This window comes from Mercenaria mercenaria, chromosome 4, assembly GCF_021730395.1.
Source record: "Mercenaria mercenaria strain notata chromosome 4, MADL_Memer_1, whole genome shotgun sequence".
NCBI classification, from domain to species: domain Eukaryota; kingdom Metazoa; phylum Mollusca; class Bivalvia; order Venerida; family Veneridae; genus Mercenaria; species Mercenaria mercenaria.
The window spans coordinates 9,290,384-9,303,492 of record NC_069364.1 but is presented as its reverse complement, the minus strand read 5'-3'; the positions used below and the strand labels follow the sequence as shown (position 1 = coordinate 9,303,492).

At 33.8% G+C, this 13,109-nt stretch overlaps 1 protein-coding gene across 10 annotated transcripts in view; it reads right to left on the bottom strand.

The window, feature by feature from the left end:
• LOC123550943 (uncharacterized) overlaps positions 1 to 13,109 on the bottom strand; it is a 124,320-nt gene that overhangs the window by 32,997 nt on the left and 78,214 nt on the right. The window contains exon 1 of one of the 10 annotated variants that reach the window (XM_045339453.2): positions 9,850 to 10,086. The exons of 8 other annotated variants lie outside the window; for them this stretch is intronic. The gene's annotated coding sequence lies outside the window, so the exon portion shown is untranslated. Of the gene's footprint in view, positions 1 to 8,487; positions 8,632 to 9,849; positions 10,087 to 13,109 lie in introns of those variants that run through there. One more of the 10 variants, XM_045339457.2, reaches the window with a different exon arrangement.

The window sequence follows — 13,109 nt, the reverse complement described above, 5'->3', positions numbered from 1 at the left end:
TAGCTATATATGTAATATGACGTAACTTTTACTGGTTTTGCATTCTGGAAATCTTAGACAGTCATTGTGTTAATTGCGATCGTATTTCTATTAGTATAACACTATAAAATGTCATTTCGAAATTAGTCGAAAAATTGAAAACAAAAAACATAAAAAAACATAAAAAAACACAAATATATTTTTGAAACTGTTCAGATAAGATTCATATTTAGAAGGATGTATTTATATGTACCAACAAAAATTAACATTAACTTGGGTCACTTTTACTTTGACCTTTGAATTATGGGTCTGGGTCGTGCACATGATGGCAAGTAATGTATTTTCCATCAATGCACACAAAATCCTTTTATTTCCAAGTGTATTCTTATAGTTACGCTAGGGGTCGTTGTTTTGTTTGCGACACATTTTCATTTTATTGAGGATGTTTGTACTAAGTTACTTCTATATGCATCCATGTATAGTAAACTTGTGTCCCATACTTGTGCCCGAGCCTGATTTGCAAACAAACAATTAACCTATCAGTGTGTTCTTTATAACTAAGGCAGTAACTAGCATGACAATTTGGGGTTTCGAAACACCAATGCATTCTTTACATTTAATATTACATATTTTTATCATCGTAAAGATTGGCAAAGGAATATCTGACATTTACTGGACAATAACTTTCAATTGTGTCATGCTTTTTCATCCAGTCAATAAAATCTAATTGTCCATTATGTCATATCTAGTAGAACAGGACATGAAAAGGTATGTTGACAACCTCAGAATTAACGGGCGAACATTGGGAGTTTTGAGATATTAGATTTACTTCCGATGATCGTGATGATCCCATCAACGTGTGACCTTGACTTTAAACTAGAAGCGTACAGTTGCATTGTCTTAAGCACTCGACAGGTTTTGAAGGATATATTGATAACTTATTGCATGAAAATCAACCAATGTCGCTTCAAACGTATAAACTACAACGGAACAAAATTCAATCACATCTATATTCAGTGTCAGTTTCAGCAACGTTTATAGAAATTCTATCCGTTCTATACCCTCTACCAAGTAGGATATTTGCACGATGAATGCGAAGACACATTTCCGTTTGTTTTGCATAACTGATGTATTTTCCTTCACTTTAATCAATCTTATTCCATGTAGTAAATTACATAAATATAACAGTTATTGCTTTGCGATTGTAGCTAAGAATCTTTGAAATACAAGTAAAAGATTTTGAAAGCACGCAAGAATGATAAGGAAGAATTTGGCAGTTAATGTGATATTTTTCATGAGGAAGTTAAACAGGTAGTGAAACTTGCTTAATTTAATGTATATAAATATTCATGAGAAGTTTCCCTTCTATCTGGTCGGTAATTCGGTAATTTGATACAAATGTTTGTGGTTACGAAACATGAATGAAAAAGCACGTATTTTATTACAATATTTATTTTTAAAAAAACATTTGTCGTAGATGAAGTGCAACTTGCACCGGAGGTAATATAAACTGACAATACCATCCTAAATAATCGGTCAAAATGTAACCACCCGACAACTGGAAGATCAATGGTGCGTCAAGTTGTATAACTGAGGGGAAAACTTACATGTCTCCCGTCAATTTCCTTCCAATAATTAAACCAATCTGCAAACAGTCATAGTCATAAGTGACGAATAAACAAATAAACAACAGGAAGTAATAAAAATATGATACAATACACGACTTGGCTGTTTTGATCATGCTACTTTAACCCTTACCCTGCTAAATTTCTATAATGGACTCGTCCATCACTCAGTTTTGGCAATACCATTTATTATTCAAAGGGGTGTTCACTAAAAATTTACTGCTTGAACAGCGACCAGTGAAGGCTGATATTGGTCCGCACTGGTCGCAAAGGCAGAAACACTTGCCGCCACCAGGCTATAGGTTAAATGTTGCCGATGTTTTCTCGAGAGCACATCCTCCGATGAGTGTACCTACATGCTTCTAGAATTCTTACAGCAGATGCAAAAATTATGTGTGGCATCGTCAGGTCGCACTTGCATTTTATTATTTCTTTCATCTCTGCATTGTATGTTGGCTTCAATTAATTATTAGCTAGATATTCTGTACCGATATACAAGATATTCAGAGTCTAACCTTTCTTTGTTACGCCGTCGACAGCTATTTCTTCATACATCAATTATAACTAATCTGTATTTCCTGAGGTATTATAAAAGTAACAAAATGCATTTTGGGAAATAAATCAAGATGCAATAGAACTACCGAGTAGCTCATTAGCAATAATAATTTCATAAGCAAAAACTGCACTCATACAAAAGCAAATAAATCAGTTGCCTATCAAAATAGTGCAGAACTACTGTAACATATTCCAAAAATTTATTCCTTCTATAAAATTGACTGACAATGCAATAGAAAACAATATGAAGGATTCTAAAATGCTTTTCTCTGTTAAAAAACTCTTACGCTACAATGGCGTCACGTTAACGTGCGGTGACGTCAATGTTTTTGTTGCGACCAAGAAAGAGCACAACTATATTTTATCTACTGTTTTAGATTAGGGGAATATTAGAATCGAAATAATTTATAGCAAAACCGTGTTTTAACACTATTTATACACTCGGGCGGTAATACGTCGTACAAATAATTTCACTCGGGCTGCACCCTCGTGAAATTATTACGCCCAACGTATAGCCGCCCATCGTGCATAAATAGTGTTAAAACACTCTTTTTCTATAAATTATTTCTTAAATAGAAAATTTGACAATAAGACCCCTGATGATAACAGCAAACCGATTGTTATACTGAAAAGTAACACTTTGTTCCAAATAATCCATTTATGGACAGGTAATGCTTTGCAAAAGACGTCTATTAATGTCTGTTATACACAATGTGTCGGTAGGAAACTATGTGAGTAAATGCTTGATATGTCTGTATGAAGAGCAATTAATGCGTGCAAAGGTGTTCATATAAAGTCTGATTTTGTTTCATACAATGTACTCCACCTAAATCTGGAAAAAATATGTATGATTTCATTATGTGTATAAATTCTCTCCCTCCATCCGATAATAACATGTTTCCATCATAAAACGGCACTTCATAGCATACTAATATTCTATAGCTCACATTCATGCTCTATACAGAACATGTCCGACCTATTTGTTGTTGTAAGATGTTTATTGCACTAATTAATTATGCTACATGCAGTAGGTCATTTCAAATACAACTTATAAAACATGAATAGTTATGCATCGCCAATAGAAATAACTAGAAAACACCCTACTTAAGTAAAATTTATTTTCTAAACCACATTACTTTGGTGATACATTTTGAAAACAAGCTGGCACAATAAGAAACAATATGACCAAGATTACTATTCAAAGGTTGAATGTACGTAGCTCTGTCTATTGAGCTGGCTTAAAAGTCGATGTAATAATATATAAATGTCGTTAAACATGTTACAACGTACAAATTGCAAAGAAATCACTTACTTGTTTTCACTTTTCATTTACAACAATTATGAATAAAACCATTTATAAACTTCGTAAAAATGACATGAATTTGGAAGCTTGCCTTCGACCAAAACAGAGAAGATCTGAATCAAAGTTTATACATGTAGTAAATATCGAATTATGTTTGTGAAGACAGCAACATTCTTTTCTCAACCATCCCTGGTCGAAGTTAATAGATAACTCTAGTTTTACTAAAATTTGTGTAGACTTGTATAATAACAGTTTAGATTTGTTTTAGCCTTGTAGCATTGTTGAAATGTAACTTTTGACTTGCATGTCACAGACTGTGCCAAATGTATCAAATGTGTCATCTCGACAGCTTTACATATTTTAAAAAAATGAAGCTACAGCAAAAGAGTCTGATGCAACATTTTCTTTTCTGTGATTTTTCATTGATGCATACTCTAATCATAAGATTCTCTTTTCTTTGTTTGTTAATTACTTTAACCAGTCGTATATATTTGATTTGTGACTCTAGTTTTTATCGTCTTTGTTCTGTCTGCATTTAATCAGTCCAAACCTTTAAATAACTTTTGGATTCAGCTTGATTTTGCAAGAAAAACAACGTATTTTGATTTATCATTTGACTCACATAGAGAATGAGATCTACAAATAGATCATGTAAAAGTGATGAATGCAATGAAGCAAGATAATTAAGAAAGCAAAGTTTTTGCAATAGCTCTAGGTGAAAGACAGTCTGTCATTCGAGTAGAAAAGTATATCATCACAATATATTAGAAGATATTAGAAGATAATCGGTAAGCAATGGTGCGATGTATTCAACAGGTTATGCAGGGATAACTTTTGTTTATATTGGCATGTGACTTTTGAACACGGTGTGCCTAATGAGGTTAGGTGAGCACCATTTACTGGTTTAAAGCTCCCCAGTGGTGTTTTTGCACCGACCATTCCAATGTGTTCCTTTTTCTCGTTTTCTGTATGTTTGGCTTTATCTATGTTTGTGTGTATGTATGTATGTTTGTCGTGCACTGATGGGGTTTGCAGTCTGGGGTTCCTATGGTCTTTGAACGTGTGTTTTTCTGTTGGATTTAGGTATTGACTGAAAAAAAAACAACAACAACATATCACTGATGTTCTGACTTGATATGTACCTCATCGCCGTGTATATATCGTGAGAAGTACGTTTCCATGTACATACCATGTAAAGTTCATCAAAATATTACTTATGATAATGTAACTATTCAGTCAGTAGAGCATATCGTTTATGATATTGTTCTAAAGATCAACCCTATTAGCAGTATTCTAATAAAAACATCTTGGGATAGAATGACAATATGTATCCATGTAGTATTAGCTCTTAAAATTGTGATCTTTTTTTTTAAATATTCGTAAACGTCAATCTAGGTCTGATGGATTTAGATGCAATGGGTATATTAAGCGCAAATCTAAAGTTAATACTCTTCAATAATTTAATAATGCATAAGACGCATCGCCTCCCAAGCTCCGGCGTAAGTGAAACTCTACCAAATGTTTTCCCTGGATGGACACCATTATCCCAAAGAGTCGAAAACATAACAAAGCTTGGACAAAATGCAGCAGCCGTTCGATATGACTGCTCTGTCTTGTTTTGATCATATGCATACATTCATTGCTGTAGAGTTTCATTTTAAAGGACTTTATTCTCGGAATTTGACTGCTCCTTCTGGAACGTAATTCTTGCTTTGAAAAAAAACTTGCGATTTAACCCATTCCATTCCTCTTTTAATCTTAAGTAAGCAGCAAAACATATAAACAGGTACACTAAATTCAAAACATGTATGGTCAGGTGTAGAAGATATTAAAATAATCGAACGAATTCCAGTGTAAATCAGTCGATATATACAGCATTGTTTTGACATTGGAAATGTACAATTTCCGATGAATAAATCATTTTCCATATGGAAAATTACATAAGCTAAATATCAACAGCATTGTTGCACATTATTCCAGAACCTATCCCAAGACGTCTAATAAAAACCTAAAGATTATTTTGAAAACATACCAGAATGACAAGGAAGAATTACACAATTTATCTAATGTCAGTCACAAGAAAGTAAACAGGTTGCGAAACTTCTGTATCAATCTATGTGTATCTATATATTGCCGGAATTATCTGTAGAGACAAAACAAACAGTAAGGAGATTTATTTATGACATGAATTGCAAAAAGCATACAGTTTTAATGCATTTCGTCTATCCCAGATGAGTCGTAAATAAATTGCATTATGATAAGATATTTACCAAATCTCCATTGCTGTAAATCTTTCTTATTGCCACATAGATGTATTCTAACATAATATATATTTAAATCAAAGTCAGTCTGATTATTTTGAACAATTACGACTTCATAATTATTTTAGTAAGTGTTCGAAATTACAAGACATCTATCATCATTGTAAACTACATAATCATTTAACAACTTTCATTAGTCACATGATAGGCTATGATTAAATTTCATATCTTATCATGGGTAGGAAAATGAAATAGCCATCATTTCTAATGACATAATGCAATGCACCAAGATTGAGTTTAATAGTTTATGGCGGATATTGCTTTTTGGTAAGAAACACAGCATAATACAATAGTGCAACACAAAACCTGCAATAAATAATCCCTACAACTCAATCATTACTGTCAAACACACACTTTCTTAAACTGATGACACACGAGCGGAGACATCAATTCGGATGCAATATCCATATGAATTCAAATGACTCACGGAGAACCTGCTGATATATTATGCTACACTTTAGAGCGGATTCTCCTGAATGCTTTTTACCAAACCTAATTGTGAAACAGAACATTTTAATGCAGATTGCAGAAAAGAGCTTAATTCTAAAGCAAGAATGATTCGCGGACATTGATTTTGGTGGAATTACATCAGTAATAAGAGTGCTTTAGATCTAATTCTTTCTGGCACGAAGTGCTCTATGTAAACCGGTTTGAAAATTATGTTCTGTTATATCTTTTCTAGAAAACAAATGTTACTATCTATATTATCAATATTTATAAACACAGTACACACATTCATTTTGGGGCCATTGCCTGTGCTTACTGATTTACAAAATAATTAACATCGGTAGTTTTATTATCAATTTGTTTACCACTTCATTAACATAGTTTTGTTATTCTTTTATTCACGCAGCCGGTTTCGTGGGAATGTGTCTTAAATACGTTAGTACAGGAAAGAGAATTCGTTAAATACTAATGATTATAAAACGCATGTTCATTGCTACATAAAATCATGTCTTGTTTTCCCTTCAGAAAAATTAATTAGTTACATGACAAGAAGCCAGATATTACAGACATATGTGACAAAAACTGTGTTTCTCTAAGCTACCGACCAGACCTTGGGCAACATGATAGTGATAAATGTTAGTCTGGCGACAGCGTCTCAAAATAGTTCATTTGCATCATATCTCCTGAAATCCAAAATGGTGGTTTGAATGAAATGGATTTGTCAATTAACCTATAATCTTAATTTTTTTAAGTTTAATTTGTTTATGTTAGGTAGAACCACCGACCTTTCGTAGGGCAGCTAGATGGCTTCTCACATGACAAAATATAAATCCCTAGCTTGACTTCGGTGAATGGCAAGCGACCTTAACCACTCGACTACTTTTTATACCACATTTTAAAAAGATTAAACACAATAAATATATGTTTGTGTTATTTCTATCTATTCGTTCTGTCGGCATCTAATAAGTACAAGACATTCGGAACAACTTGACCACCACTTTATCAACACCTTGCAAGAAAGCTACGTTCCCTCATAGAACACTTTTAACATACATATTACGAATTATCGAAATGACGACGCTTTTGAACAAAAATTGAAAGTTAATCAACAAATACTCTTGGCAACTTAGCTAATAATTATTATCGCCAAGAACTTGTTCCGGCCGTTGTACAATTAACCACAAAAATTACCATTTGAGCCGTGCCATGAGAAAACCAACATAGTGGGTGTGCGACCAGCATGGATCCAGACCAGCCTGCGCATCCGCGCAGTCTGGTCAGGATCCATGCTGTTCGCTAACAGTTTCTTCAATTCCAATAGGCTTTAAAAGCGAACAGCATGGAGCCTGACCAGACTGCGCGGATGCGCAGGCTGGTCTGGATCCATGCTTGTCGCAAACCCACTATGTTGGTTTTCCCATGGCACGGCTCATTTACTGAATGATTTGCATTTAAGATATCAAATATACAAGAAGACCCTTTGAAAACATAGAATAATTAATGCAGACTCATTTGATTAACACCTTTCCCGGCTTGATATGAAAAGTGCAACACTCCCTCACGACCAGTACCAGCGGCTTGAGCGGAACACTATTAAACAGAACAAGTGGGTGGACTCTATGATCCCAAAGACAACAAATGCTAACAACAGTGGTTCAATGTCAATCTCTGAAGGACAAATGACTATGAAGGCAATTCATTTCATTCCTTTTATCAGAACATCCACTAAAAGCTTTAATTGATCCATTGTTCCATGTTATATCTACCAGACTGTCATTATTTTACGTCATTTGCTTTGGCATACGTGTAAGTTGCCAAATTTCAAATAACACTTATTGTGACCAATTTCCCGGCAATTATATTCCCTTAATACATATGTGAAATAAATACACCTACGTAAAAAAGATAAGACGCAGATAGTATCATTAATTAAAATGCAATCAATAACAAACCATTTCTGCTGCTTCGAAAAATAAATACGTCATAGATCCATGTCATGTATCAAATTTAATTACAAAAGCGAAGTTCTATGTTGTGAATATTTCATTTGCACTGCATCTGTTGTATTTTAATTGCCTTGCATAGTAATCCAAGCAAAAAGATAAAAGTGATATCTTCATAATTTATAATAGTTTCGTAGAAAAGCAATAAATATACACAACATCAATTTAAAAGAGTTTTCCCTAAATAAAAGACAGAGAGTATTCAATGATGACGCAATGCTGAGAAATTTACAAAATATGTTGCATGTACTCACCATGCACTTTAGTAACAATAAAGAAATCCAGCTAGCTTTATCTTAATCCATTTTGTTCAATAGAATCCACGCAAAAACTTGAAGCACTCGAGAGGACAACATTCACGAATATTCGATCTTAAATCCAATTGACTTGGATAGTATGGCTGAATGTCATTTAACTCTTACGCTATAATTGAATAAAACAGTTTTCCTTACAAATATCTTGTTTCTGATTCATCTTCGCCGCTGAATATTTAAACATCAATGATTACATAACAAAAACGGTTTCGTTTCCTCGTATTTATTTTTGTGCCTTTTTTCCTGCATTTTTGATTGGCTTTCATGATAAGCAGCTGGATTTTCTTGACATTTGTGAAATATTTGCTGTGTTTTTTGTGTGTTTCTTTTCGGTTGTATGAGATATGATACGAGTTTTAAATGAACAAATAAATGTGATTAATGCTTACATAATCGAGAATGCCTGAAAATATTTCGAAGAGCTTTCTTGCAATTACAATATACAATTAAAATTTGAATACTATATAAATTAAATAAAGATTCCGTTAGTCTATATCGTGTTGTTATGGGGCGGCAATTAAGGTTACTACATACGGCCCATTTTTCTATCGTAGTATAACACATATGTAGCCTTAAAAGGAATGTAACAGCTACTAAAGTTATCATGCACAATTTTTGTTAAGACATCAACGGCTTTCTGTCTCTAAGCCTATCGTTAAGGTATCTATATGGTAAATTTACGCACGGCTTACAATTTATACTTTTACTGCTTTAATTATGACCGCTTGACTGACTAACAAAACATATCGCTAAATAAATATGTAATATTTATCATTCATATCATCCATAAAACACCCACGTGCAGATATTCAATTTCAGATATGTTTGTTTATTTCTATTTGTTTTCATGACATGTCAAGTCAAATCAGTTAACATAACTATGTCCCTGTATTTCTTTACAGGACTGACTTGTCTATAACCACGAATATTAATAGCAAAGCATAACAATTACAATACAATATCTAACCATCTGGGGCATCTCGTATTCGACCCCAAAATTGATTTGTCATAACAGGTTTCTATAGAGTTATATTGAGGCTTAAGACATTGGTTTTAAATATTCAGTGACACATCTAGAAAAACCATCAATTTTTTATTCAAAAAGGGAGACAAAACACCATAAATGAGCAACAACCACACTTTATACAACAACAGGCTCCTGCTTTTAGTAACCGTTTTGTTCTAAGCCTCGTAAAAATGTCTGGTAAAAATCAGAAAACAAAATGAAATAATGAAGACATCACTTCATGCTAAATGATTAGACAGACTACAAAACTAATATGCATCATTAATTATACTCACCAATTACATAAAATAGAAAACTTGATTACAATCCGATCTTTCATACGAAATATTAATCCATTCTAGAAACAGAATTCGAGGTATAATGTTCCTGCACTGGAAACAATATTCATGAATATTCGATCATAAAATCCTGTTGAATGCAGAATGCGCAGTGAAACACCACTTCAGTCTTACACTGTATATGAACGAAACTTGTGCTTTCCACATCATATCCCACTGAATCATATATCGCGGCAAAAACTGTGAAGACCCGTGGTTATATAACTCACATTAATTAAACGCCAACGTTTTACAGTTCTATACTTATATTTTCTTGACTCATTTTCGTAAATATATTAATCACTCATCAGTATTTCTTTAAGTTAACAGACGGAAGTGCAGTGGCATTAGTTTCAAAGGATTTTAGTTTGTGTCTGGTCGAAAACAGCCAAGTATACATATCCGTTAATTAAGAATTATAGATTATCGCTGAGGGCGTAATAACTAAAATAAGTACTTTTGCCAGCCATATTACACAATTTCATTGTTTATCTGCATCTAAATTGGAATTTGGGAAGGCAGCAGACATAGTTTTATCAATATGATATAAACTTATTGGAAATAATTGTGAGTAGAGAAGGAAGCAGGGGTCAAGTAGTAAACAGCAGATTAATGACCATTTAACCCACTATAAAAGTGAGTCTTAACACTATAATTTTACAGTTATTGTATCAGCTTTGCTTTCTGTCGTATGTATTGTTTGTTTTTCAAAGTACATGAAACTTTTACGACCAGTTTATATTTGTTTTAGGATTATAAAACTCTTAAAGCTACCGTCCTCATTTGTACAATAATCTAAGAGGGTACGGATAATTATGATTTACACACCATTAAGTAAAATTACAAACTGATGGAATTCTTATCTAAAGACATTTACATGATACACCGTCAAAGTGGTTGACAATCTCCTGCTATACTTGAAGCGCATTTGAATCACCAGATCAGCATAAAAACGAACAACGATAAAAAAAATCATGAGCAACATCAACTCTGATCTTATCCTTGGATTTATTCGACCTATAATGAAATCTGTAACCTAAACATTTCTGATTGTTAGTTATTCACTGATGATGCATCTAGTGTCCTTATTATTGGATCAATATAAGTCAGCTTATATACATATTGTATGAAATTATGTCCTCTAGAGGCTGATCATTACAAACGTTTCTATTAATAAAATCGTTCTTCATTGCCCACTGTTATATTTGTTATATTCATATTGTGCAGACCACATTCACGCTGGGTATGTAACGTGTCAGCCTTCTTTATCTGTCCGCCTACTTTTGTTAAGCTCATTTATTAAAGTAAGCCACCTGCAGCTCATAACTTTAAGTATGTATGTTTTTGAGTCATATGATTGTAAGATATGGTTACTTATGCATGTTAATATATATTTTTACATTCACCGCCTGACATACCCGAAAAACATCCTATTGCAATAAAACTTTTAAGATTTTATCGCCTTGTAAACCACGTTTGTGCAGAACTACTTTACGGTGTACATTTTCAAATCAAGTGACACAACAGTCCTCAAATTGTAAAGTAGCTAATACTTTAGCTATATGTATACAATATAACATAGCTTTCTCCTGGTTTTACATTCTGGAAATCTACAGTGTTAATTGCGATCTTATGTCTATCAGTACAAACACTTTTTCATTTTCAAATTAATTGAAAGAGATAAAGAAATGCATATTTAGAAAGATGTAATTATCTGTACCAACAAAACAGTAATATTAACTTGGGTCACTTTTACTTTGACCTTTGAATTATGGGTCTGGGTCCTGCACAGGACATATGCTTTGCAATAGTAAATATTAATCAAAAGTATTTATTTATTTATTTGTTTCGGGTTTAACGCCGTTTTTCAACAGTATTTCAGTCATGTAACGGCGGGCAGTTAACCTAACCAGTGTTCCTGGATTCTGTACCAGTACAAACCTGTTCTCCGCTAGCAACTGCCAACTTCCCCACATGATATATAAGAGGTGGAGGACAAATGATTTCAGACACAATGTCTTTCATCAAATCGTCACGGAGAACATACGCCCCGCCCGAGGATCGAACTCGCGGCCCCGCGATCGTAGAACAACGCTCTCCCTACTCAGCTAAACGGGCGGGTTTTAATCAAAAATAATCTAAATATCCATCCGTGCATAAAATAGTTACAACACAAAAACCTTTTATTTCAAAGTGTGTCCTTACAGCTGAGCTTGAATGAGACACATCTTTTTGTTATTGAGGATGTTTGTTCCAAGTTACTTCAATATCCATCCATGTATCTGAAAGCAATTGACAGGACAGGAATGATGACAACATATTTTACCTAAAAGTGTGTAGGCGTCAAATAACTATTTATTATCGTGCCAAGTAATATTGAAATCCCTGGATGAATAGCAGATTATGGACCGAACACCAAACAGAACATGTTAAAACTTGACCTCCAAGTGTGATCTTGGCCTTTGAGCTAGGGGTATTGGTGTTGCATGCAACATGTTGTCGTGTGATTGTGCCTGATTTTGCCAAAACAAAGTTATAGATCGGACAAGTAAAATGGCCCACTATCTTGATCTTGCGTGCGACACATTGTTCCATTATTAGGTATATTTGTGTCAAATGCCTTGATACTGGACACAAAACAGACCCTGTGATCCTTTGACCTCTAAGAGTGACATGGACATTGATACTGACTTTGAGGTTGCAGTTTTGCACCTTCGCGCGACAAATATGGAACACATTTGCACCAAGACATATTTAAATCCCTGTATAGATGATAGACACTAAGTTTGACTGACGGAAGAACGGAATGAAAACGGACGACGGACACTCCTAAATTATCATTCGAAAAAGGTGTGAGCAACGAATCGCCAGTGTCTTAATGTTTTATCTTCAATGTGTATTCGTTTCAAATTTTTTTTAACACTTACTGTTATTTCAGACACATTGCTAAAATGCTTTATGTTAATGTCCTGTCGGAAATACAGTAATTTGAGTTTAAAATGATACAATATTGTAACGAACTTTGTCCTATAAACAATGGCTAAAAGTTAGGTCAAGTACATAGATATCCGTTTCTTGAGTAATTCGAACAAGTGCCTTGGATAAAGAAGCACTGTCACTCAGAGTTCATATGCCCATTGTACGACTGGTTCTAAGTCTTCTGTTGATAAAAATGCACAGTATAAATGTAACTGTTTCCACTGTGTATATGAAGCAGA